At 48.8% G+C, this 27,400-nt stretch overlaps 1 protein-coding gene across 3 annotated transcripts in view; it reads right to left on the bottom strand.

The window, feature by feature from the left end:
- SIPA1L3 (signal induced proliferation associated 1 like 3) overlaps positions 1–27,400 on the bottom strand; it is an 87,617-nt gene that overhangs the window by 47,020 nt on the left and 13,197 nt on the right. For all 3 annotated transcript variants that reach the window (XM_075260104.1, XM_075260102.1, XM_075260103.1), the window contains exon 2: positions 22,161–22,240. The gene's annotated coding sequence lies outside the window, so the exon portion shown is untranslated. The remainder of the gene's footprint in view (positions 1–22,160; positions 22,241–27,400) is intronic.

Genomic DNA, 27,400 nt, shown 5'->3' with positions numbered 1-27,400 from the left:
CGGCTCCTTAGGAAGACTCAGCACCATAAAACAAGTGAATGGATCCCTTGCAATACCCTATTTCTCCTGAAGTGGCCACTGCAGCCGCCATTCAGCGCTGATCAAAATGATCGTCTGAGATTTCAGCTGCCAAACTCCTATCAATAAGACAATTGCCACTGCCCCTTTAAAGACAACCCCATTAGAAGTGCTCTGTTAGAGGATAAGGACCCCAAAAAGAGAAGGGAACAAGCCCATCTCAACTGTGTATTGCACTGCCCACTATTCAGCCTTGGGACGTAACACTCCCTTTCTAACACACACCTGGCTCAAGGAACCCCAGCAATCTGCCACAATATGGCGTTTTCAGGAAACAGACCAGCAGGGAGTAAATTGGACCATTCGCCACCTCCAGCCCATTACATCTTTCAACAGATCCACCGATTCCTGCGCAGTTGGAATTTTATCTCTAGTCCTAACCATTCCCAAGCAACCGCTTCTGTTTATTTCAGTACAGTTATGCTCCCTTACGTCAAGTGGGCGGTCCTAGGCTGGAACAGAACTACAGGGACCGCCCACCTGACCACAGAGTATAGTTGTGCTGAAACTAACAGCAATAATTATTGCTCAGGATTGGTGAAAACTTGTACAAGTGCCCCACAACTAATGGGATTCTCCTCGGGCCCTACAACTAATGGGATTCTCCTCGGGCCCTACAACTAATGGGATTCTCCTCGGGCCCTACAACTAATGGGATTCTCCTCGGGCCCTACAACTAATGGGATTCTCCTCGGGCCCTACAACTAATGGGATTCTCGGGCCCTACAACTAATGGGATTCTCGGGCCCTACAACTAATGGGATTCTCGGGCCCTACAACTTATAGGATTCTCGGGCCCTACAACTTATAGGATTCTCGGGCCCTACAACGAATAGGATTTTCAGGCCAGATTACCAGATAAGTCCTTAATATCATCAGAAACATTAGAGAGGTATTGGAGCCCCATCATCACTACACCGTAGTCCGCCACACTCTGAACTGCTCCGTAAATTTCTTCCACCATAGCATAGACTATATGGTTTGGGAAAAGATGGACCCATTTCTGGGCCCTGCACTTATCTTTATCATGGGGGTCCTGTGATCACTGGGCTCACCTGATAGACCCCATTACAGTCGCTGGTGTCCCTTGGGATACATCGAAGTCCATCATTAGATGAACCATTCTCTGTTCTTCTAGTCCTGTCATGGACCAAAACAACGAAGACAACACCATAGATGTGAACGTGCCCTTAGCTGTGAACACCACATTAAAGTGAACCATTCCGCTCCTCATCACCCCACACAAAACCCCCATCAGGACCGCACTGTGCCCCCCCCCCCATGTCTTGTCTCTTTATAATACCCGCCCACTGACGCCATACATAGAATAACTTATTGTGCAGACAGATGAGATCCTACAAGTCAGAGGAGGAGTCATGCCACAAACCCCGCCCCTCTGATGACATCACCAGGGATCAGGAAAGTCAATCCAAGTGGAAAGGCAAAGCTGGGGTATGGAGAGTGGGAAAAAGAGAGGGGGTCCCAAGCTTACACCCCTCCCACCCTATCAACTAAAGTGTTTGCCTCCAAGTGGCTGCTATCATTTCCATAATGTGTGGATGAGGTCCTTGGGGCGCAGGCGTCTTCTCCCGAACCTGTGAGTAACTCTTGGCGAGAGGTCGGCACTTCCTGCTCTTATAGGTCCGTGGGGAGCGAGAAGACCCTCATAGTGAGGAGTAGACGCTTACTCACATGTATGAGGAGAGGACGCATCATATCCTGGCTGCAGCCGCTCACACTCTATTAAAGGGATCCACATTAAAGGGCTTTTCAGGCTGTCACAGCTGCTGTGGGACTAGGTTCCATCTATTCTATGACTTGCCATATACACAGGCTGGAGAGGGACGGCTGCACCCACACGGCGATGGCAAAGGGCATGCTTATAATTAATCTCCTCCACATTTCTCTGCACATTCAGGTCACCCTTATACTGGCTGTAATTACTAGAAAACCGCTCTTATTTCTTCCAGCAACAGCGCCCCACGTACAGCACTGCAGAAGACGGTATTGCAGCTCAGCCCTACTCACTTTAATGGATCCAGGCTACAATACCAAACACAACCCATGGACAGGTGGGGCGCTGTTTCTGGAGGGGGGGGGGGGGGGGACAATCAGGTTTCTCTGCTTCTCGCCAATCCCTTTTATATATATTATTAAGCATTTAGAAGTAATAAACCTTTAATCCGCCATCCGAGAGACTCAGGTGCTGGATTACCAAATATTCCAGATTACAGGCGCAGAAATATATGGTCAGAATAATCACTTTTACAAATGCAGGGGGCATTTCATTATGCAGCATCCATCTTAATGACAGTCACCTCTATTACAACATTGTCTGACCTCTGTATAAGCAATGCCGCCCCTGCTACCTCTTGTGTCACCCCCTCTGCCTCATAGATTGTAAACTCTTGCGAGCAGGGCCCTCAGTCCCATTGTGTGAAATGACTTTCTTTGTTATGTATCTTTCTGTCTGTATTTGTACCCTACAAATTGTACAGCGCTGCAGAATATGTTGGCGCTATATAAATAACATGTATTATTATTACTATTATCACTTACAGCCGACCGCACACTACACAGCGTATCCGCCATACATCTAATGTGTGCGGGGTCTCCACTGTCCCCACTGTCTGCCATATGGACTGGGTATGTCGAATTTTAATATGTCCAATCCTTTATTCTCAAGGAAAATAAATCAGAAGTGTCTGGTCACAGTTTAGTCTCCCAATGATATTACAAGTATACAGAACAGTGTGTGCGTATCAGTGCGAATATGCGTGTGGGATGTGTATATATATGTGTGTGTGTGTATGTATGTGTACGTATGTATGTATATATGTGTGCGTATGTATGTGTGTGTGTGTGTGTGTGTGTGTGTGTGTATGTATGTATTTGGGTATGTATGTGTGTACGCGCGCAGGCACCAGGGAAGAATTGGAGGGTAGATGTTGGCCAACCACCCCCCCCCCCCCCAAAAAAAAAAAAAAAAAAAAAAAAAAAAAAGATTGTGTCTTCAAAAGCAAATCGAATGATCAGACTTTTTGGATTATTCCATTCCAGATTACTGATATAAAACCACAACTCGTCCTGATGAGCTATATACGAGGAGCTGCGACAAATCAGTAATCCTCAGCATTGCCGCTTATCTCCCCTGATCTGGAGAAAATAATTCTTGCCGGTAAATGATGAAGTATAAGACGCGGACAGAATAGAGAGCCAGAAACCATTAGGGTGGAAAGAAGAGGCGTCTCCTTACCCCGCCTGGTGGACAGCAGGAAATAATTGTCATCCCCGGATCAGGCTGCCATTATACTAGGAAACCAGCGGCGCTTGGAGATCTCAGAGATGTCGGCAGCTTCTTCCAGCACACAAGGATTTCTCTCCAATAACAAAACGTCCATGAAGTGAAGGGCGAGAGGACACGGTGAATGATCCGGACAGTGACCGCGGTCTGTACAGCGAGGAAATAAACTGCGCGGAGTTATATCAGAAAGGAAAGAGAGGCCGAAACCTAATACTGAGACCTGTCCAGGTACCTGCCATAAGAGAGGCCTAAACCTAATACTGAGACCTGTCCAGGTACCTTCCATAAGAGAGGCCTAATCCTAATACTGAGACCTGTCCAGGTACCTGCCATAAGAGAGGCCTAATCCTAATACTGAGACCTGTCCGGGTACCTGCCATAAGAGAGGCCTAATCCTAATACTGAGACCTGTCCAGGTACCTGCCATGAGAGAGGCCTAATCCTAATACTGAGACCTGTCCAGGTACCTGCCATAAGAGAGGCCTAATCCTAATACTGAGACCTGTCCATGTACCTGCCATAAGAGAGGCCTAAACCTAATACTGAGACCTGTCCAGGTACCTGCCATAAGAGAGGCCTAATCCTAATACTAAGACCTGTCCAGGTACCTGCTATAAGAGAGGCCTAATCCTAATACTGAGACCTGTCCGGGTACCTGCCATAAGAGAGGCCTAATCCTAATACGGAGACCTGTCCAGGTACCTGCCATGAGAGAGGCCTAAACCTAATACTGAGACCTGTCCAGGTACCTGCCATAAGAGAGGCCTAATCCTAATACTGAGACCTGTCCAGGTACCTGCCATAAGAGAGGACTAAACCTAATACTGAGACCTGTCCAGGTACCTGCCATAAGAGAGGCCTAAACCTAATACTGAGACCTGTCCAGGTACCTGCCATAAGAGAGGCCTAAACCTAATACTGAGACCTGTCCAGGTATCTGCCATAAGAGAGGCCTAATCCTAATACTGACACCTGTCCAGGTACCTGCCATGAGAGAGGCCTAATCCTAATACTGACACCTGTCCATGTACCTGCCATAAGAGAGGCCTAAACCTAATACTGAGACCTGTCCAGGTACCTGCCATAAGAGAGGCCTAATCCTAATACTGAGACCTGTCCAGGTACCTGCTATAAGAGAGGCCTAATCCTAATACTGAGACCTGTCCAGGTACCTGCTATAAGAGAGGCCTAATCCTAATACTGAGACCTGTCCGGGTACCTGCCATAAGAGAGGCCTAATCCTAATACGGAGACCGGTCCAGGTACCTGCCATGAGAGAGGCCTAAACCTAATACTGAGACCTGTCCAGGTACCTGCCATAAGAGAGGCCTAATCCTAATACTGAGACCTGTCCAGGTACCTGCCATAAGAGAGGCCTAATCCTAATACTGAGACCTGTCCATGTACCTGCCATGCTACTAAGAGAGGCCTAAACCTAATACTGAGACCTGTCCAGGTACCTGCCATAAGAGAGGCCTAATCCTAATACTGAGACCTGTCCAGGTACCTGCCATAAGAGAGGCCTAATCCTAATACTGAGACCTGTCCGGGTACCTGCCATAAGAGAGGCCTAATCCTAATACGGAGACCTGTCCAGGTACCTGCCATGCTACTAAGAGAGGCCTAAACCTAATACTGAGACCTGTCCAGGTACCTGCCATAAGAGAGGCCTAATCCTAATACTGAGACCTGTCCAGGTACCTGCCATAAGAGAGGCCTAATCCTAATACTGAGACCTGTCCAGGTACCTGCTATAAGAGAGGCCTAATCCTAATACTGAGACCTGTCCGGGTACCTGCCATAAGAGAGGCCTAATCCTAATACGGAGACCTGTCCAGGTACCTGCCATGAGAGAGGCCTAAACCTAATACTGAGACCTGTCCAGGTACCTGCCATAAGAGAGGCCTAATCCTAATACTGAGACCTGTCCAGGTACCTGCCATAAGAGAGGCCTAATCCTAATACTGAGACCTGTCCAGGTACCTGCTATAAGAGAGGCCTAATCCTAATACTGAGACCTGTCCGGGTACCTGCCATAAGAGAGGCCTAATCCTAATACTGCGACCTGTCCGGGTACCTGCCATAAGAGAGGCCTAATCCTAATACGGAGACCTGTCCAGGTACCTGCCATGAGAGAGGCCTAAACCTAATACTGAGACCTGTCCAGGTACCTGCCATAAGAGAGGCCTAATCCTAATACTGAGACCTGTCCAGGTACCTGCCATAAGAGAGGACTAAACCTAATACTGAGACCTGTCCAGGTACTTGCCATAAGAGAGGCCTAAACCTAATACTGACACCTGTCCAGGTACCTGCCATAAGAGAGGCCTAAACCTAATACTGAGACCTGTCCAGGTACCTGCCATAAGAGAGGCCTAATCCTAATACTGACACCTGTCCAGGTACCTGCCATGAGAGAGGCCTAATCCTAATACTGACACCTGTCCAGGTACCTGCCATGAGAGAGGCCTAAACCTAATACTGAGACCTGTCCAGGTACCTGCCATAAGAGAGGCCTAAACCTAATACTGAGACCTGTCCATGTACCTGCCATAAGAGAGGCCTAAACCTAATACTGAGACCTGTCCAGGTACCTGCCATAAGAGAGGCCTAATCCTAATACTGAGACCTGTCCATGTACCTGCCATGCTACTAAGAGAGGCCTAAACCTAATACTGAGACCTGTCCAGGTACCTGCCATAAGAGAGGCCTAATCCTAATACTGAGACCTGTCCAGGTACCTGCCATAAGAGAGGCCTAATCCTAATACTGAGACCTGTCCGGGTACCTGCCATAAGAGAGGCCTAATCCTAATACGGAGACCTGTCCAGGTACCTGCCATGCTACTAAGAGAGGCCTAAACCTAATACTGAGACCTGTCCAGGTACCTGCCATAAGAGAGGCCTAATCCTAATACTGAGACCTGTCCAGGTACCTGCCATAAGAGAGGCCTAATCCTAATACTGAGACCTGTCCAGGTACCTGCTATAAGAGAGGCCTAATCCTAATACTGAGACCTGTCCGGGTACCTGCCATAAGAGAGGCCTAATCCTAATACGGAGACCTGTCCAGGTACCTGCCATGAGAGAGGCCTAAACCTAATACTGAGACCTGTCCAGGTACCTGCCATAAGAGAGGCCTAATCCTAATACTGAGACCTGTCCAGGTACCTGCCATAAGAGAGGCCTAATCCTAATACTGAGACCTGTCCAGGTACCTGCTATAAGAGAGGCCTAATCCTAATACTGAGACCTGTCCGGGTACCTGCCATAAGAGAGGCCTAATCCTAATACTGCGACCTGTCCGGGTACCTGCCATAAGAGAGGCCTAATCCTAATACGGAGACCTGTCCAGGTACCTGCCATGAGAGAGGCCTAAACCTAATACTGAGACCTGTCCAGGTACCTGCCATAAGAGAGGCCTAATCCTAATACTGAGACCTGTCCAGGTACCTGCCATAAGAGAGGACTAAACCTAATACTGAGACCTGTCCAGGTACTTGCCATAAGAGAGGCCTAAACCTAATACTGACACCTGTCCAGGTACCTGCCATAAGAGAGGCCTAAACCTAATACTGAGACCTGTCCAGGTACCTGCCATAAGAGAGGCCTAATCCTAATACTGACACCTGTCCAGGTACCTGCCATGAGAGAGGCCTAATCCTAATACTGACACCTGTCCAGGTACCTGCCATGAGAGAGGCCTAAACCTAATACTGAGACCTGTCCAGGTACCTGCCATAAGAGAGGCCTAAACCTAATACTGAGACCTGTCCATGTACCTGCCATAAGAGAGGCCTAAACCTAATACTGAGACCTGTCCAGGTACCTGCCATAAGAGAGGCCTAATCCTAATACTGAGACCTGTCCATGTACCTGCCATGCTACTAAGAGAGGCCTAAACCTAATACTGAGACCTGTCCATGTACCTGCCATAAGAGAGGACTAAACTGAATACTGAGACCTGTCCAGGTACCTGCCATAAGAGAGGCCTAATCCTAATACTGAGACCTGTCCATGTACCTGCCATGCTACTAAGAGAGGCCTAAACCTAATACTGAGACCTGTCCAGGTACCTGCCATAAGAGAGGCCTAATCCTAATACTGAGACCTGTCCAGGTACCTGCCATAAGAGAGGCCTAATCCTAATACTGAGACCTGTCCGGGTACCTGCCATAAGAGAGGCCTAATCCTAATACTGAGACCTGTCCATGTACCTGCCATGCTACTAAGAGAGGCCTAAACCTAATACTGAGACCTGTCCATGTACCTGCCATGCTACTAAGAGAGGCCTAAACCTAATACTGAGACCTGTCCAGGTACCTGCCATAAGAGAGGCCTAATCCTAATACTGAGACCTGTCCAGGTCACTGCCATAAGAGAGGCCTAATCCTAATACTGGGACCTGTCCAAGTACCTGCCATAAGAGGCCTAATCCTAATACTGGGACCTGTCCAGGTACCTGCCATACTGCTAAGGGTACCCCGGAGACCTCAAAGCTCATCTTCCTTCAGAACAAAAGCATCAGGCATGTTGAATTCAATAACCCAATCCTGATACTCTCCCCCCCCCCCCCCCCCACCATATGCAATTGGGGGCTACCATTGGGTCTTACATGTTTAACCTTTACTTAAGGGTACAAGGGCACAGATGGCGTCCTCACAAAACACGTTCCAGCTCCTATTCATGTCCCTCTATGTGATTCAGCCCGCATGGATCCTTAAACAATTCCGGCCATGTGCACGAGCCCATAAAAATGGAGGAATCCGCAATCCGTAATAACCCTGACAATATATACGGTCATTGCAGGGGGGGGGGGGGGGTTACGATGGTGTAGAATAGTGCAGAGGTTTGCTACAGGGGTGGGGTCCAGGCTGGCGACCATTCCACTCAGTAAGATCAATAGAAATGTATCCTTCACGATCACAGCACTACATGTGAATACTGCCAGAGCAGGGAGTGGGCGAGCGATGACTTCTGCAGTCATCCTTCCTCCATTGTGGGAAATACAAGCCGTTCATTCTTCTGCAGGAAGTGAATAGAGGACGGGCTCTCGGGGAGGTCAAGAGGACAAGGAGTGGGAACCGCCACATCTTACGTTACATTACTAAACAATGACGCCACGGTGACCCGATCCACAGCAAGGAATGTGATCCCCTCCGCTACGGCCTGACCCACACCTTCTCACTGACCACAGGGACCCTGCAGACAAGCCGACATCACTATATATATATAGCTATATACACACACACATACATTATATATATATATATATATATATATATATATATATATATATATATATATATATACTGTGCCTGGCATCATGTGCTCCAGCCCAGCCCTTCTCACTGACTGCAGGGACCCTGCAGACAAGTCAACATCACTATATAAAATATATATACATATAGCTATATACACACACACACACACTATATATACTCTACCCAATGTACACTCGGGGTGCCCACTTATGCACCTGCTGTAATGCATGTAGTACAAGAGGAACAAGTATACAGATAGTCTATGCCATACAAACCCTCGTGCGCAGGTTTCTAACTGCAGCTCCCTTGCAGATTTACATGTCTCTATGGTAACACACCATGTGTAGTCTGGTCCTGCGGCCCCGCTCCCGTATACTCGTTTCATCAGACTAGTTATACACTTTAGATTGCTGTCAGACAAAATTCTACATAACAATTCCTTCCAACGACCGCAAACACATGCATGCTTGGTTTGGCAGAGTATTAATGATCTGGGATCTGTTAATCCAGAGTCGGACCATTCAGGCTGCCAAGAACTGCAATATATATGGGTGTCAGGAGAAGGTTCCTTGGACCCACCAGATAAAGATTCCTGAGGCCGTCCCTCCAACAACCCCAAGAAATAGACCACAGCACCCAATGGAGGATCCTCTGAGACTGAAGCAGCAGGTCACACATGGACCAGCCGGCAGCTATTCCTTCCATCTCCCCCCTGTACATACACACTTGGTATGGCCTGTGTTATTAATAGGAAGAGAAGTATAAGCCACGGCCAGGGGACTCACAGCAGCAGATCTACCATGAGGACAAAGAATGCTCAATGCCTGGCATCTGCCATCATAGGAGAGTCTGGCACCTATAGACGGGTCCTATAGAAATGATATGGATCAGTGGGCATTCACCCAGTAAGCATGGCGGCTAGCAGAAAGTAGGCATAGAAAGGAGTACAAGTGCAGGATCCGACTACACAAGGCCTGTCTGTAGTCTGTAACCATGGAGACACAAAGGTCTGCACAGAGACGCAGCAGCGTTATCCGTGACGCCAAAATCCATTTCTTAAAAAATAAGAAGCGAATGTTTAGACATTAAGACGGCGAGGTCGCCCCCTTATAAGAAGCCGCCAATTCAGAAGTAGCCAGAGGAGTAGCTTTATTATGGCTTCTTATAGGTTCCCTTATCTTATTATCAGTAGGTACAACAACTGGGGGGTCAGGGGGATTCTCAGATCTTTCTTCCAGTAATACTCATCGGAACGGGACTTGAAGAAATCCGTGTCCTTGCCGCCAAAGAAACCCCAATCAGATGTCCGGTGTGAATAAACCCTGAAGATCTTCATTCATGTTAATGCATTGCTGAGGACGAAACGGGGTCACACGTGCTCGGCCATTACACACTAGACTACGTGATGGAGTGAAGGGCTTAGGGGGGATTTACAGACTAAGTAGCCGGTCCCAGCAGGGAAGAGACGCGGATCGATCAGAAACCTCCATCATGTAGTGATAAATGGTCTCCATGGGCTATGGCGTCCTCCAATATGGGAGGGGGCCAACATTAATGTGACAGGACAGAGACTCGCCAGGCTTGTAATACAACGCCCGCTCGTAGAGCCATCACCACCGGGCACCATTGTACTCCGCACTCACACACGACAATATCTGGCACGTCCCACTTTCTATATCACCAAGTCTCAGCTTCCGATTAATATTTTGCCTTATGGCGCCCCTTATATCAGACAGGACAGGGAAGATTCCAGAAAACCAAAGAGTGCCAGCAAAAACCATGTCTATACCGAACCTGTAGATGATGATACTGATGGCCCCATCCTTAGAATTCGTCACGGATATGAGATTGGGGAGGGTCCGTCACTTGGCACTGCCACCGATCAGCTGCTTGAGGTAGGCCGCAGTGTTAGGACCAGTGCTGAGGAGACCGAAGAGTCTTTGGGCCTCTATCAGATGAATAAATTCTATAGCACATAGGACCTACAGTATGTATAGGGTATGGTAATAGTCTACGAGGCCTTACACATTGCAATAATTCCTATCAAAATGAGTTGAAACTTGTTGTCAGGTGCAGCATGTCGCAGAGCGTCGAGGCCCCTTCTTACAGAGGACAGCCAGGTGTCTGCTTCATCCCGACCTTTCTCATTTTTGGCTTGCCGATGGCTGAGATGAGGTTTGAGCACCTGGATTTTTGTCTTATCACAAAGCACTCGGCGGCTCCGGCAGCAGCCAGTTGTCTTACAGCTAAGGCTTGGTTCACACTAGCACTCGGGTCTGTCAGAGAGAACTAAACAATGGACAGCTGGACCAATACAACCGCGGTTACACACAGACACGGACAGACCCCACTGACTAGAAAAGGGGTCCCACTGGGCGACCCCGCCACTGGTGGTCTGTGACAGCGTCTCCGTTGGACGCCGATGTTAACCCTTGAAAAAGGTTTGGGAGAAAAGAAGGAAATGGCTGATCTCTGGGGACACATTTATAGGATTTCCAAAAGAGTACGTAGACATGGGTGGCACTACTCACACAGAGGTATACATCTGCACGGGAGACAAAAAAACGCTAAATGTGGTGGTGCTCTAAATCCAGAACAAAGTAGCATATGAAAAAATAAATAGAAGAAATTGCTTGGCACTCACCAACAGTAGACTGTAGACTACTGTTGGTGAGTGCCAAGCAATTTCTTCTATTTATTTTTACATTTATAGGATTCCTCATAAATCACTCCGTTGGGATATGAGACCCAAATGGATCAAAACGGAAGAGGAAATTGAGGAATGGAAGTGCTGGGAAATGTTAAGAGGAAGGAAAGGACCAGACCCAGATCATAAGAATCCGCAGTGGAGAAGACAAGGAGAACGCAGCCATCTTATCACCTTCCAGGAGCTTTCACTTATGGTGGAAATGCATTCGGGCAACCAAAGCTGCTGATTTTGGCACGATGAGCCGACCCTCTTCCATATAGATCGCAGTCCCGTCTCTGCCTTGATGTAAGATGTCAGATCCGGATCCTATTACTCGGACACAATTTTTTGTATGTACCACGTCGGAATAGCCTTAAGAAAGGCTACTCGTCTCCTACCTTTCGTCGTCTTCTCTGCACCGCCGTTCGCCTACAATCCCAGTTTCTCTCGGTATGTAAATTAGTTCTCTCGCAGCACTGGGGGCGGGCCCCAGCGCTCAAACAGCACTGGGAGAGAATGCGCATGCCCACAGGCCACGAGAAAATGGCCGCTTGCACAGTATTGTAAGGGGCCATTTTCTCGTGGCCTGTGGGCATGCGCAGTTTGCTCTGCCCAAAACCCGAGGCCTAGAAGTAACAAGCCACAGCCAGAAGAAGAGGATGAAGAGGACGCTGCTGACGAAGATGGAGGCGGCGCTGGAGAGAGTTCTCTCGCAGCATTGGGTATGCTTCCAGTGCTGTCTGAGCACTGGGGCCCGCCCCAGTGCTGCGAGAGAGCTAATTTGCATACTGAAAAAAACGGAATTGTAGGCGAACAGCGGCGTGGAGAAGACGACGAAAGGTAGGAGAAGAATAGCCTTTCTTAAAGCTATTCCGACGTGGTACCTAGAAAAAATTGTGTATGAGTGATAGGACTCCTTTAAAGACATCTTCTAGGACTTACATTCTGATGGCATACCCATAGGATAGGTGATGATGTCGCACTTGTCAGTTGCCCGGCTACAATACGCACAGCGCTGTGCTTGGTATGCTAATCTGCGAGGGTCCCGGGTGTCAGGCCTTTATGGATCACATATGATCTATCCTAAGGATCAGACTGGCTAGACTTTAGCTGACGTAGCCCACAGACTCCCGCATAAACTTACTACAATCAGGTAGGTATTGGGGCCGCCATGCCAAACACGGATCCTCCAGGGCTGGGCTATAGCCGTTTATTCACTCTCCTGATATATAAGTGCAGCCTCAGCACAGATGAATTAACACTATAATGGCCATGACCTATAGCCGCTGTTTCCTCCTCCACAAATATCCATTGGAAACTTTGCTGAGTTTGTGTGTGGAAAGTATTTCTTAAGTAAACCGAAACGTGAAAGGTCCTCTTCAAATATCCTGCTGGCACCAAGACCCGACTCCGGTATCGCCAATGAGACAGCTGGCCGCAATATGGAAAACGGGGCTGGCCGAAACTATTCGCCACTAACCCCGCCTGTATAATCCATCAGTCCACCGCTATAAGTCGCCACCTAGAAGAATTTCCTGCCTGTCCTGCTCAAGCAATGAAATGAGCCGAAGGGAAGAATTGAGTCACTTGCAGGTTTAAGCTGCGGGCTATTCTATAGGGGCAGATAATACCGCTATTCTATAGGGGCAGATAATACCGCTATTCTATAGGGGCAGATAATACCACGCTGTAATACTGGAGCAGCCAGATAAATGCTGTAGTGACAATCATGTGCGGGCTACAGAATCATCTATAAGTGACCGCACACTGCCGGAGACGTCTCAGGGGACCGTTACAGAACAGCCGATCAAAGCTGCCCAGGCGATCCGGTAAAGCCAGTGCTACACGGCGACTCTGGCGGTGACTCCTGTCGGCCAACCATAGATCACGGTATCATTCTGTCCCATAAAGACCCCAAAAGGTCTGTGACTGAAAAAAGCCCGGCAGCGAACTAGAAGTCACAGCACCCTCAGATCACAAGTCATCGCCATCACCTTGGCGAAAGTCACAGAAGGAAACGGCCATCTTTGGTTGCTTGATGGGACTCGTGGTCACAGTTCCCGTATAGCCCTAATCTAAGCGCTACCTCCGCTTCAAAGGTCATGTGAGGTCACATTCATAGACACACGGCCTTTTTGTATCTCTGACCCTTTCAAGTGAATGAAGCTGAGCTGTAATACCAAGTATAGCCATTGAGCAATGTAAGGCGCTGTGCTTAGTAAGGAACAAAGAGGTCGCAGCGCTCAGAGAATCAGTGGCAGTGACAGACCCTATAGAAACAAGTGATGGACCCTACAGAACCAATAGTGACTAATCCTATAGAACCAATAGTGACGGACCTCACGGACCCAACAGTGACGGACCCCACGGAACCAACAGTGACGGACCCCACGGAACCAACAGTGACGGACCCCACGGAACCAACAGTGACGGACCCCACGGAACCAACAGTGACGGACCCCACGGAACCAACAGTGACGGACCCCACGGAACCAACAGTGACGGACCTCACGGAACCAACAGTGACGGACCTCACGGAACCAACAGTGACGGACCCCACGGAACCAATAGTGACGGACCTCACGGAACCAACAGTGACGGACCCTACGGAACCAATAGCGATGGACCCTACAGAACCAATAGTAGTGACCTTGTCTTACATGCGACCTATCCTGAAGGACGGCAGAGCTAGAAGAGGAGACATTACAGAATTATTACTTTATGATGGGGGTGTCAGGACTAACTGTAGCTTCTAGAACCTCTGAGGTCACTTTGCCTTTCCTCGCCCTTTGCCCCCTACCATAATGGTAACTTGGGCTATGAGCTGGCCTAGATTTCCCTCCAGGCCCAATGGTGGATGCGCCTGGTCACCAATGAGGGGAACCCTCCACCAGCTCAGGGGTTAGGGTCGGTGACGTCAGGCCTCATATCGGCCCCAATTACCCTATGGGCTCCTTCACACTTACTATATAGAAGACACAGTCGGCCAAGATGGTAGGTTGGGGGATCTTCTCCCCTATGGGGCATCCTATGGTCCTAACAGGACACTTATAGGGGGGTTGTCAAGTTGTAAGTGAAATATGTCCGCCGGCTCTAAACTACCAGGAAAGTAATGGTTAAAGTCAGAACAAGCAGAGAACGTGCAGAATCCTTGGGGCGGGGGCTTATTATTGGGAATATGGCGATCAATACCCCGGAGCCAGCGCCTCATGAATATTATACCGCCCTCATGAATAATACGCAGACATAATTTTATTGGCCTCCAGCAGAAAAAAAAAAAAAACATCCTCACTCCGGTCTCCCAATATTCAGACATCTGGGAAAGCTGGGTGACGACACGTGTGGGGACTGTAAGGCCAAGCATATTATTAGCTCCCCCAAAAAACAGATAAGAAAAGGCGAGCACCATTGTGGATTAGGTCAGTATAGGACTGGTAACATAGGGTTAAACGCACCAGAATCCGGGGATTTATTTCCCATCTTTCGCTTAGGCCACACGTTGCGAATTGGAGCTAAAAATGCAGAAAATATATTATATATTGATTTTTTGTGGGGGGGCCCCCCTACCTAATATAAATCTCCGGGAATCCTGTGGCGTTATCGGATGTAACTAGGAGGCGCTGCGGGAAGAGTTTTTGCCACAGATTTGCCCCCCTGATGTGTTACCGCAACGTGTGGCCGCAGCCTTTGGGTTGTGAACCTGCAAACAGCACAGAGACTAGGACGGAGGCGGCATGGCAGGTGTGAAAGGGTTAACACAGCTTCCATGTCAGGCCCGGTACACGAAGGGTTAACGCCGAGCGTGTGACGACATATTAAACACAGGGAGGCGAGAAGAGGAAAAACCGGCTGAGCGAGCGGGACGGGGCGGCGCGCACCGAAATATCAGCCGAGTGTAAACAGCGACCTGTAGGAGGAAAGTGGAGGTGAGGCGAAGGTTAGAGAAATATATATATACTGTGAGCGCGCCAGACTCCGCCCACTCCTGTCCCAAGGTCACCCCACTAACCCTGCCAGCTAGCTTCACCACTGCCCTACAATCACTCAGCTTTCCCAGGGTCCTGAATGGTACTTGCAAGATAACCTGGACACGATAAGGTCGTATTCACTGCAAACTGATCAGGACAACGGACACCAATACTAAGACGTTACAGAAAATATATAAACTTGTATTTACTGTAAAAAAAAAAGTTTACAAATCTGAATCGGTCACGTCCAAGGGAAAGCCCTTTAAGTAACGCTATAGCCCTGGCCAATGACTGGAGCCCTGACAACATCCCGCACATACTGCGTAGTCACAGGACACACTGCTGTCATCTGTTACCTCTGAGAAATGGCTCCACTCATGTCCGTGGCTGTATCCGGAACTGCAGCCCAGTCACTGAAATGAGTCAGACATCCCCTTCAAAGAGACTGTGAAGCCGCAGCACGTGAGGTGACTACCTGCTATTAGGGCGGAGCCTACCGGAGTCTAAGGTAGTCTGGGACACGCCCCCTGTCTGGCTGCACACACCTAGCACAGGCGCACCATGGAGGTCGGTGAATGCAGAATACAAGGATTATACCCTAAAGATAACCACCGGTGAGAGAGATTACCAGGACAGGTATATATATATACCCCGAGGTGAGAGGGCGCTGGACCGGCTATTAAAGGGAAATGGTGAAAGTGACAGAATATAGAACTTACTTTTAAATGACAAAGTTCCGGTTCAACACAATAAGTCATTTTCTGGTGATACCTCCCTTTAAGTAAAGCCAGGCTTGTGGACCACTTTTGCCTATTCAGTGATACCAAAATGAACCCCCCTCCCCCTATAGACACTGACTGGACAGGGTATATAATCACACGGCTGGGTCTTACAGCGCTTTCTCCATCCACTTTTACCAAGTCTGCACATTTTATCACATTTGCAAATTTCACGTATCCGTCTATAGAAAAGCCGCAAACCCAGGACTGGCCACAGGATTGTCCTGGTGTTACCCCGGCTGCAGGGGGCGCTCCTGTCTACCTATAGATCACTGACACTTTTTGCACCGTCTTCCATTTGTACCACTGATGATAACGTTGCGGTACATGCAGGGGACGGAGTGGCCCTAAAGGCAGAGATTTACTAACAACACTGAAATACCTTCATATCGTGCGCGGTCACATTCCTCACGCTCATTTCCATGCAGGTGATCGCTCACAGCTCGGAGGATTCGCAGACATCTGACCGGCACTGAGTGAAACCTTCTGCAGTGTTGTGACTGGGCCCCGCCTGATCCCATCTGTCTGAGGTGCAGCAACGTGCCGGGACAATATGGCGGCCGTCCTCTCACCTGTCCTGAGTCACAGGTCAAATGTGTGTAACGAGGAAGTAAATAAAGTGATAAGAACTGACAGAACGCAAGTGTGCGAGGAGTCCGCGGACTGGAGGCGTCCCGAGATGTACTACACAGAGCTCCACGGCTTCTCCTGTCAGGAGACGATCCGGGGTTTGCGTACCCCGACTATGCCAGCCGCAGGCTCACCGATATCTGCTGGCACTGAAAGGGTGGCCAAGCGGCAGAGGGTGGAGGCAGCGACTGACTAACACACCCCGACGTATATCCTGCTGTACGCTGCCGCCGCCGGGAGAACAAGGACTCCATAGTGTGGTCATGTGTAGTCAGGAATGTTACCGTGCTACAGGCACCGACCACGACATGTACACAAGTAGTCAGCGCCGGCCCCATCTGCTAGTAGGATGGTAGTATAGTAAGACAGTATATAGTACATATATAAAGCTTCATCTGTGAGAACACGTGCACCGGCTGCTTGTAGGAGATGGATAGACAGTATACGGTACATATATAAAGCTTCATCTGCAAGAACACGTGCACCGGCTGCTAGTAGACGATAGACAGTATATGGTACATATATAAAGCTTCATCTGTGAGAACACGTGTACCGACTGCTAGTAGGAGATGTATAGACAGTATACGGTACATATATAAAGCTTCATCTGCGAGAACACGAGCAGCGGCTGCTCGTAGGAGATATAAATAAACACTATACATAAATCTAGATAAAATAACGTTGCCTATATAACAGTATAGATCACACACATATATACGTCTCCATCTGCGGCAGTGACTGTATAGTTTATCACACAATTCCACATTTCCTATCGTGTATATGAACCATAAGACTGTAGCCCCACAGACCCCCGCTATACCTATACGTTATTCTGTAGGTGCCTCCTGAGAATATGGCACTAAGCACTAGTGCGGGGATCACTGCGGATAATCGTACAGAGCCGGTCATTTCTATGTCCCGTACACACAGTGCGGTTTTAGCGGCCGTATGTATGTATATTACAAGCTCTGTCTTATTCTCGGCTTGGGCCCCTGTGCGGGATCTTATGGGGCTTTTGTAGATGATAATGACATGTTATTTGCAGACGGTAATACTATGGCCTTGTGAATGTCGCCTAATCGCAGCACATACGTCGCCACATCCCGCCTCTGACTGCTGCCTTTGTACAACGTCAGAAAATAGGTGTCAGTAAGGCCATGGCGGCCAATCCAGTGATACCCTGGGCACAAGCTGGGCAGATACAGGAGCTACAAGACACCAATCACTAGCCCACACAGACATATTAGTCAGAGCTGACCCGGCTCTCTGCAGCCATCAGGATACATCCCAGGCCATGCCGTATACAGACACCTATAGCGCACTATATCAGTTAGAGCTGACCCAACTCTCTGCAGCCATCAGGATACATCCCAGGTTACGCCGTATACAGACACCTATAGCGCATTATATAAGTCAGTCCTGACCCGGCTCTCTGCAGCCATCAGGATACATCCCAGGCCACGCTGTATACAGACACCTATAGCGCACTATATAAGTCAGTTCTGATCCGGCTCTCTGCAGCCATCAGGATACATCCCAGGTTACGCCGTATACAGACACCTATAGCGCATTATATAAGTCAGTCCTGACCCGGCTCTCTGCAGCCATCAGGATACATCCCAGGCCACGCTGTATACAGACACCTATAGCGCACTATATAAGTCAGTTCTGATCCGGCTCTCTGCAGCCATCAGGATACATCCCAGGCCATGCCGTATACAGACACCTATAGCGCACTATATAAGTCAGTCTGTACGCAGCTGTGTCTCTGCTATAAAAACAAGCGCTTTGATATCCTGTCTTGACAGAGCGGTGTGGGATTAGGGGACAAAGGGCGATTAATGTGGCAGATGAAACCCGTCACCGGGATCTTCCCCAGAAAGGAGGGCGCACAGACAACTCCCGGCCGCACAGACCTGCCGTGTTATTTGAGGCCCTTCATGGAAAGAGTCGGAACGTGGAGACAAAGCCTCATTGTGCGGGATCTGTGGGGGGAGGAAGTCGATCGGTGTCAGATAATTGACTGTTTGACAAACCCTAGGAAAGCAAACAGAGAAAACTGCAAAAACTCCTGAAGTCCTGAAGTCGGGGATTTGGAGATAATTATCCTGATTGTATTTTCTGGTTTCCTGATACAAGTGTGAACAAGTAGCAATCGGATGAAACTTGCTCCTTATAAGACAAATACGGAATCATGTGACCCGGCAATGCAAGGAAGGCTTCAATCCCTTATATCCCCCCCATCATGCACATGTATGCCGAACATAGCAGAGTGTGCAGGTGTTCTCACCAGGGAGATAAGTCACTGTCACAGCTTATAGGAACACGACATATAGAAATCCTATCCTATCCTACTAATATTATAAATGTGATAGTTTGGATGTTTGTTCCTCAATTTTTCCAATAGATAGTCTGTAACCTGGAGTAACACATCGGCTACTTAGTATCCCGGTAAATGACATGGCTTCACCACTGTTATGAATTTATGGTCACATACTACAGTATATTACACTGCTCCTGCAGCAGCTTATCTCAGCCAGGGCTGTTATCTCTCTATGTAATCACACAGATAACACTGAGTCCATTGTGTACAAGTATCTGCATATTATCTGATCTGCTCCAGGCAGTGCTGACACACTGGATGGGAAAACACCTTTAATCCACATTGGCAGTTTGCTAATATTAAACATGTCGGAAAAAAGAAAATCTAATTTGTCACAAAAGACCAAGAGCTATGAAGGAGCCAGAAGTCACAGAGTTCTCCTCAAGCGGAGCTGAGGGGGGATCACAAAAGCCAACAACACACTCATTATATGGTGTCCCAGCGAGCTGCTGAGATGCCGGAACAATCACAGGCACAGCACAAGGAACAAGTTCAGCGGCAGGACAGCTTAAAACCTCCCAAAACGCCAGAGCAGGCAAACCATCGACGGCAGCAATTTGCTGAATATAGGAGGATCATCGACACCAACAACATGCAGACGAAGTCACAGGCAGAGACTAGTACATAGATAATATACGTTCCGAGCTTTACCCCTTCATCTTCTCCAGATCCTTGTATAAACATACACAGAAATCTTTGCCACGAGCACCGGGGGCTCTGCCATGTTTGCCTTCTCCTCACTGCAGCAGGAGCCTCCCCCCACTCTGCCCTGGGACAGATATATTTGTAAGCCCCCACCCCCTTCAGCAGCTCCTTGTTTGAAAATGGAACAGATTATCAGGATGTTAAAGGGGCTGTCCATATACCATGAATTTTAGATCAGTGCAGGGTTGAGTCAGCCCGAGTCAAACCACAACAGATCAGCTGTTTGGGGGAAAGTCTGGCTCAGTGCACTGTATAGTACAGGGATCAGACAGCTGATCCATGCAGGCGCTGGCCTTCACCCTCTATCATATAGTTATGGCCTATCCCAACTGGAAAAAATTAAGTGGATTTCTACAAAATTACAGAAAAACTTGCAGGACAAAGATATATTCGAATTACGGTAATGACCGTTCATTCCTAGGCTGTCATGGAAGTCACAATAGTGCAAAGATTATCATATACCCCTATATATCACAGAACTCAGCTTCTCTCCTCTATCATATACCTCTATATATCACACAACTCAGCTTCTCTCCTCTATCATATACGTCTATATATCACACAACTCAGCTTCTCTCCTCTATCATATACCCCTATATATCACAGAGCTCAGCTTCTCTCCTCTATCATATACCCCTATATATCACACAGCTCAGCTTCTCTCCTATCATATAACCCTATATATCACACAGCTCAGCTTCTCTCCTATCATATAACCCTATATATCACAGAGCTCAGCTTCTCTCCTCTATCATATACCCCTATATATCACACAGCTCAGCTTCTCTCCTCTATCATATACCCCTATATATTACACAGCTCAGCTTCTCTCCTCTATCACATACCCCTATATATCACACAGATCAGCTCCACTCCTATAGTATACCCCTATATACAGTTCCTCCTCGCTGTATACCATTGTCTATGGTCTTCTCTAGACGTCTCTCCCACTAATGGATTTATTCTCGCTCCTCCATGCAGATTTCCAATCTCACTAACAATCCTTTAATCCAAGCTGTGGATTACACAAAACATCTAAAGCCGCTCTGCGAGTAACAGACAGGACCCGCGATATTTATACAGACGTTACGAAAAGAAATAAAACAGATTATTTTCCTTTATATAAATTGGCTCATCAGTCGGAAAAAGAAAAAAACACTCCAAAAAATAAAAAAAAATTACATGTAAGAGATTTAACAACTGGACAATCTGGAAAGTACAGACAGGAGGAGATCTCTGGGGTGGGGGGTTTATTATCAGCCCCCGACTCCTCCGGTGCAGACCTGGCCAGGAGAAGTCACCTCTCTGTAAGAAAAGCAGCAACAAGTCACCAAGACCTGACGGGAGACTCAGTGCGGAAACAGTAAAGACTGGGCAGAACTACAAGTGACAAGACAACCCCCTGACTACAGGCAGCTGCTCCCCGGGGTCCTGACACCCCCCATTGTAAGAAAGGGGTCACATGACACAATGGCTGCACGACAGCGTTCAAAGGTCATTAAATAAAACATGGCCTATTCCTTGCCGATTTGAGTCTATGCGGGATCCAAGAACAGAGACAGGACAGTCGTGGGCACAAACAAACACAGTGCTGAGCAATACGGCCCCATTCACATATACGGACATTGCTGCGACTTGTCTGTCCAATATCCGCACGTACACAGCGGCACCAAAATCATCCAAGAGATCCACTAAAAACATTGCAGTATGACTGCGACAGGTGAACAAGCCCTTATTATTCTCACTTTCTGCATCAATTACTCTCTGGCGCATGCGCAGATGAAACCAGGGCCAGTAAATCCCAACTCACTGCGCATGCGCTGAACCGGTGAGCCAGAGCAACATGACCAGGATAGCCGCCATGACTCTCCACAGCTAGCCTTCGCTATGCAACTATACAGTTTGGGATTTGGGGACTGGACATGCGCATGGGGCCTAATCTCTGCAGACCCCCGTATAACGTTACAGAGGCAATATTAATGGTTCACCAGTCTCAAATCGACTTTTCATACTCATGACCTATCCACAAAATCATCAGTAGGTGTTCTGTGGGGGTCCTACACCTGGGCCCTGCACAGATCAGCTGTTGTGGAGGCCTCCGAGTGCTGGAAGCTGCTAGTAGAGAGGCAACGCTCGCAACTCCGATCCTACTCAAGTAATAGAAGCCCCTTCCAATCCATATTGGTGGTTCTAGGGAATTACAGCACCGCTCATAGTACTTGAATATACTGTATGTGCTGTATGAGCTGATCTGTGCAGGACCCAGGTGTAGGACCCCCCACAGATCGCATGTCCAGAAAACCCCTTTAATGGCTTCGTGAGATTCTCTATAAAGTCCATGAGACATAAAGCTTTACTCACATTGGATTCAGGCACAGACAACACGTAATCCTCAAGGTATATCAGGTCCCGAGTACGGAGGGAAAGACCAGGAGTCGAATCTGCAGGAGGAAAAGATGGAGGGTCAGTGCAAAGTACAAGCAAAATCACAGCACAAATACACAAGAACCCGACGTACACCGTGGAGGAAAGGAAGGCGATGACCGCACAGGCGGCGACCAGCCAAGCAGCAAACACCTGATCCATCATCTAAACGCCCCGAACACAGACATAAGTCACAGAGCGCAACGCAAGGGGCGGAAAGAAAGGAAGGACTGAGCCGCGCACAGGAAACAAATGTGTCTAGGAAAAAGCAGCAGCAGCAGCATGGCGTAGGCTGGAACCACAGGCACTAAAGAATATACCCTCAGTATACAATATATCCATAATACACACTCAGTAGACCCTCAGTATCCCCTATACACTCAGTATATCCCCTATACCCTCAGTATACAATATATCCATAATACACACACAGTATCCCCTATACCCTCAGTATCCTCTACAATCTACACTCTCAGTATATCCTATACTCTCAGTATACAATATATTTTTATTTATTAGGCTTACTTACATAGCGCCATCATATTCCGCAGCGCTTTTGGAGAATAGATTTGCACATTTTTTACAGACATTGACAGTCATTGTCTCATATAGGGCTAAATTCCCTATCAGTAGGTCTTTGGTGTGTGGGAGGAAACTGGAGTACCCAGAGGAAACCCACGCAAACACAGGGAGAACATACAAACTCCTTGCAGATGTTGTCGTTGGCAGGATTCGAACCCAGGACTCCAGCACTGCAAGGCTACAATGCTAACCACTGAGCCACCGTGCTGCCAATATATCCATAATACACATACAGTATCCCCTATACCCTCAGTATATCATCAGTATCCCCTATACCCTCAGTACCCCTTATACCCCCCCTGCAGGAGTACACGACATAACACGAGGGGCACAGAATATTTTGCACATTTCTCTCTATAGGTCATCTGTAACCTGAATGGAGAAATCTCTGACAAATTTCCACGTTCCGGACGGTTTTTCGTCGCCGCACCATGAATTTTTCATCACGATATTCCCACGGGTGGTGCCAATGTATACATGAGTCAGCGACAGGAGTGTGTACAGAGGCCCGCTCCTGCCACAACTGCTAAGATCAGAGAAAATGCCATTTCTGGGACTGTAATAGGGACAATCTATCACCATATCAGAATGGAGGGCTCTGACAACCTGCTTGGCCTATTTACAGATCAGTCCGAGGTGCAATACCAAGCACAACCACTACACAATGTGCGGCGCTGTGCTGGGTACTGAGCCTTGTCCAAACACTGTGGTGAAAGATCTGATCAGCAAGGGTGCCGGGTGTTTGACCCACCGATCTCCTCCCTCACTATCCTGCGGTTAGAGGACCCCTTTAATCCCTTTTCAGTGTTAAGTTACTGGCAAATGCCCCATAAAGGCCCCCAGGGTTGTCGCAGCTCTGTAGTGACCTGTACTGTAAGTCTATGGCACAATCGGCGTGGGTTCGGACTACACATTAAGAGGATTAAATCTGCACCGTGTGTATGAGACTTTAATCTGCCGCAGATTTTACATGATCAAACCTGCAGGTAACACCTGAGATGTGTGAATGTGTGCCAATATTACAGGCTCTCCGAGGGATGTCTGACCAGAGTCCCGGCAGGTCGGCTGCACCTTGTAGTGCGCGTCGTCCCGTGCCAATGGCTATCAATGTCATTACTGCAGACGCCCTTTGAGGCCGAGGCCCCACGTTGTTGTTGTTGCAGATTTTGCTGTGTTTTTTTTTTTTTGAGCCAAAGCCAAGAATGGATCGAGCAGAAGAAGAAGTCTAAGAACTTTTTATATTCCCCAGTCCTCGTGTGGCCACCTTTAAAGAAAAAAACACAGAAAAATCTACAAAAAAAAAGTTGCGTTTCCGCAACGTCGGCCTTTAGCCTAAAGGGGTCGTCCAGGATTTCATCAATAGGAGGACCCCTCTGATCATCCGTGTGACAAGGCCGCAGCCTTGTTCATCAATCACATGGTACATGGCAGCTCAGTCCCATTCAAGTGAAATGGCTGAGCTGTAATACCAATCACAACCCCTAGGGTATGTACAGTGAAGAGGCTGCAGCGCTCACCTGACGCCAACCAGCTGATCTGCAGAGGTCCTGTATGACAACCCCACTGTTCACATACTGAAGATTTATCACTTTATCAATATACAGACCCCTTACACCTAGCCTGCGGCTCTCCAGCTGCCGGTGACTACTCCTTCCTGCACGCTGGGTGTAGTAGTTTCAGAATAGCCACAGATGGGAGACTCTGGATTTATACTAAAAGGGTTATCTGGGATGAGGGGTACATGGCCGCTTCCTTCCCGCACCTCACCCGTCCATGCGTTGTGTCTGATATTGAAGTGCATGAGCCTAAGCTGCAGTACCATACACCACCAGTGGGCAGCTGTGGCGCTCTTCAGAAAGCTGCCATGTCTTATAGTTCTGCACAATATAATGTACGTCTCAGAATACTAAGGGTAGTACAAACAGGAGTAGGGGTCTTCCATGTATATATATTTATAGAAATGTGCCCCCTAGTCTGAGTGATGTCCCATAGATGAGGGGGTAAGATAAGGACCCCACACATATCATGGCTGTACATGCTCATTACCCCGCACTGACGTGAAGGCTACACCGAGAAGGATCTCATTGTCGGCACCAGACATGACGGCTGATCCGCTCTCGTCTTCAATTATTTAATGTAACTGGATGAACTTTGGCTGCTACGCTCTAGACAGTCACTCTGCACCTTCCCTCTCGCCCCGGGTACCTGCGTCCTCTCTCTCTCTGCACCTTCCCTCTCACCCCAGGTACCTGTGTCCTCTCTCCCTGCACGCTCTGCACCTTCCCTCTCGCACCGGGTGCCTGCATCCTCTCTCCCTGCACGCTCTGCACCTTCCCTCTCGTCCCGGGTACCTGCGTCCTCTCTCTCTGCACCTTCCCTCTTGCCTTGGGTAGCTGCGTCCTCTCTCCCTGCACTCTCTGCACCTTCCCTTTTGCCTGGGGTACCTGCGTCCTCTCTCCCTGCACGCTCTGCACCTTCCCTTTTGCCTGGGGTACCTGCGTCCTCTCTCTCTGCACCTTCCCTCTCACCCCGGGTACCTGTGTCCTCTCTCCCTGCACCTTTCCTCTCGCACCGGGTACCTGCGTCCTCTCTCCCTGCACCTTTCCTCTCGCACCGGGTACCTGTGTCCTCTCTCCCTGCACGCTCTGCACCTTCCCTCTCGTCCCGGGTACCTGCGTCCTCTCTCTCTGCACCTTCCCTCTTGCCTTGGGTAGCTGCGTCCTCTCTCCCTGCACTCTCTGCACCTTCCCTTTTGCCTGGGGTACCTGCGTCCTCTCTCCCTGCACGCTCTGCACCTTCCCTTTTGCCTGGGGTACCTGCGTCCTCTCTCTCTGCACCTTCCCTCTCACCCCGGGTACCTGTGTCTTCTCTCCCTGCACCTTTCCTCTCGCACCGGGTACCTGTGTCCTCTCTCCCTGCACCTTTCCTCTCGCACCGGGTACCTGCGTCCTCTCTCCCTGCACGCTCTGCACCTACCCTCTCGTCCCGGGTACCTGCGTCCTCTCTCTCTGCACCTTCCCTCTTGCCTTGGGTAGCTGCGTCCTCTCTCCCTGCACTCTCTGCACCTTCCCTTTAGCCTGGAGTACCTGCGTCCTCTCTCCCTGCACACTCTGCACCTTCCCTTTTGCCCGGGGTACCTGCGTCCTCTCTCCCTGCACGCTCTGCACCTTCCCTTTTGCCTGGGGTACCTGCGTCCTGTCTCCCTGCACCTTCCCTCTCGCCCAGGGTACCTGCGCCCTCTCTCCTCGCACGCTCTGCCTTACGTAGCCCATAAAATATTTACATGGGGTGTCGCTGTGCCCAGAGGATGTTCATCAACTTCAGCATGACATCACTTTATGGCGAGTGATCTCATTTTATAGGCTCCACCCCAGCAGCATGCGGATAGAGCTGGCACAGCACGCCGGCCCCAAAATGGCTATTAAATGCGGGTGCAATAGGCGAACGGAAAGCAGCCCCAAGGGAGCCGCAACGACGCTGCCGGGATCGCTCCAGCCAGCACTTAATGTATAGTGATGTGAGGTCCATTAATAAGCACGTCGCTGTTCAGACATTACCGAAGCCCGGGGCACAAATTATGACCTCACATCACTAAAAACACAGGGGCAATAACACCGCAAAAATACACAGGGGCAATAACACCATCAATAAAAACACAGGGGCAATAACACCATGCAAAGCCAGCTAGGACCGGGGTGTAAAGTGCTTCTGCGATCCCCCTTGTACCCAAACTCTGCCAGTGCGGCGGCGGCTCCCCTATAACAGGTTGTCTTATAGAGCGGAATAAATCAATGGAAATCATTAATGCAGAAAGCCGTTCACCTATAGAACAGCCAGTATACACACAGCAGTATGCTGCAGTATGGAGTAATCCTGCAGCACCATCCCACACACATACACGTGTGACACACACACACACACGGCACACACAAGCACACACGTGTGTCACACACAATCACCTGCTGTCTGCAGTCCCCCTTCCATAGGATCCGTCCTGGCCAGAGATATACAGTCTGGTGAATGAGGAGGAAGCCGAGCCGTGGGCTGCCTAGTAATACTACCATACTCGTCCGCTGAATACTAAGTGGGCTTACATCCCCCTCCCACACACCAGCACACGGCTCCCATCACCATCAAAGACAATGCATGACTTCAGCGTGTTACAGCTGCGCGTAGACAGCGCAACGACGTGGCAATGGCAGGTCTGATGGGTTAAAGGATAAGCACCAGGTAAGACGACCAGGACGGCGACGAGTTTAATAGGTTAAAGGAGCAAATCCTGTGCGGGAAGAAAGTCGTCTAACCCTGGAGTGGGGCTTAAAGGGACGGCATGCCTATAAAGAGTTAAGTCCGTCTCTTGTCAGGACGGATCAAGCACATACTCTGCAAAAAGATGGAAGTTACAAGGCGACGAAAAGAACAAAACTGGCCCCAAGTAATAAAATAAGAGCCAAAGAAACTTTACTACAGATCCTTAACAATCTCCTAAATTTGGGTCTAAGCAGTTATCAGCCTTCTGCATCTCCATGGTAACAGACAACAAGCCGTGTAGTATGACTCTTCTTTGCAGCGTTGCCTCTACTTCTGGCTATCCT

This window comes from Leptodactylus fuscus, chromosome 11, assembly GCF_031893055.1.
Source record: "Leptodactylus fuscus isolate aLepFus1 chromosome 11, aLepFus1.hap2, whole genome shotgun sequence".
Lineage (NCBI taxonomy): Eukaryota > Metazoa > Chordata > Amphibia > Anura > Leptodactylidae > Leptodactylus > Leptodactylus fuscus.
This window is presented reverse-complemented; position numbering and strand designations above follow the sequence as displayed.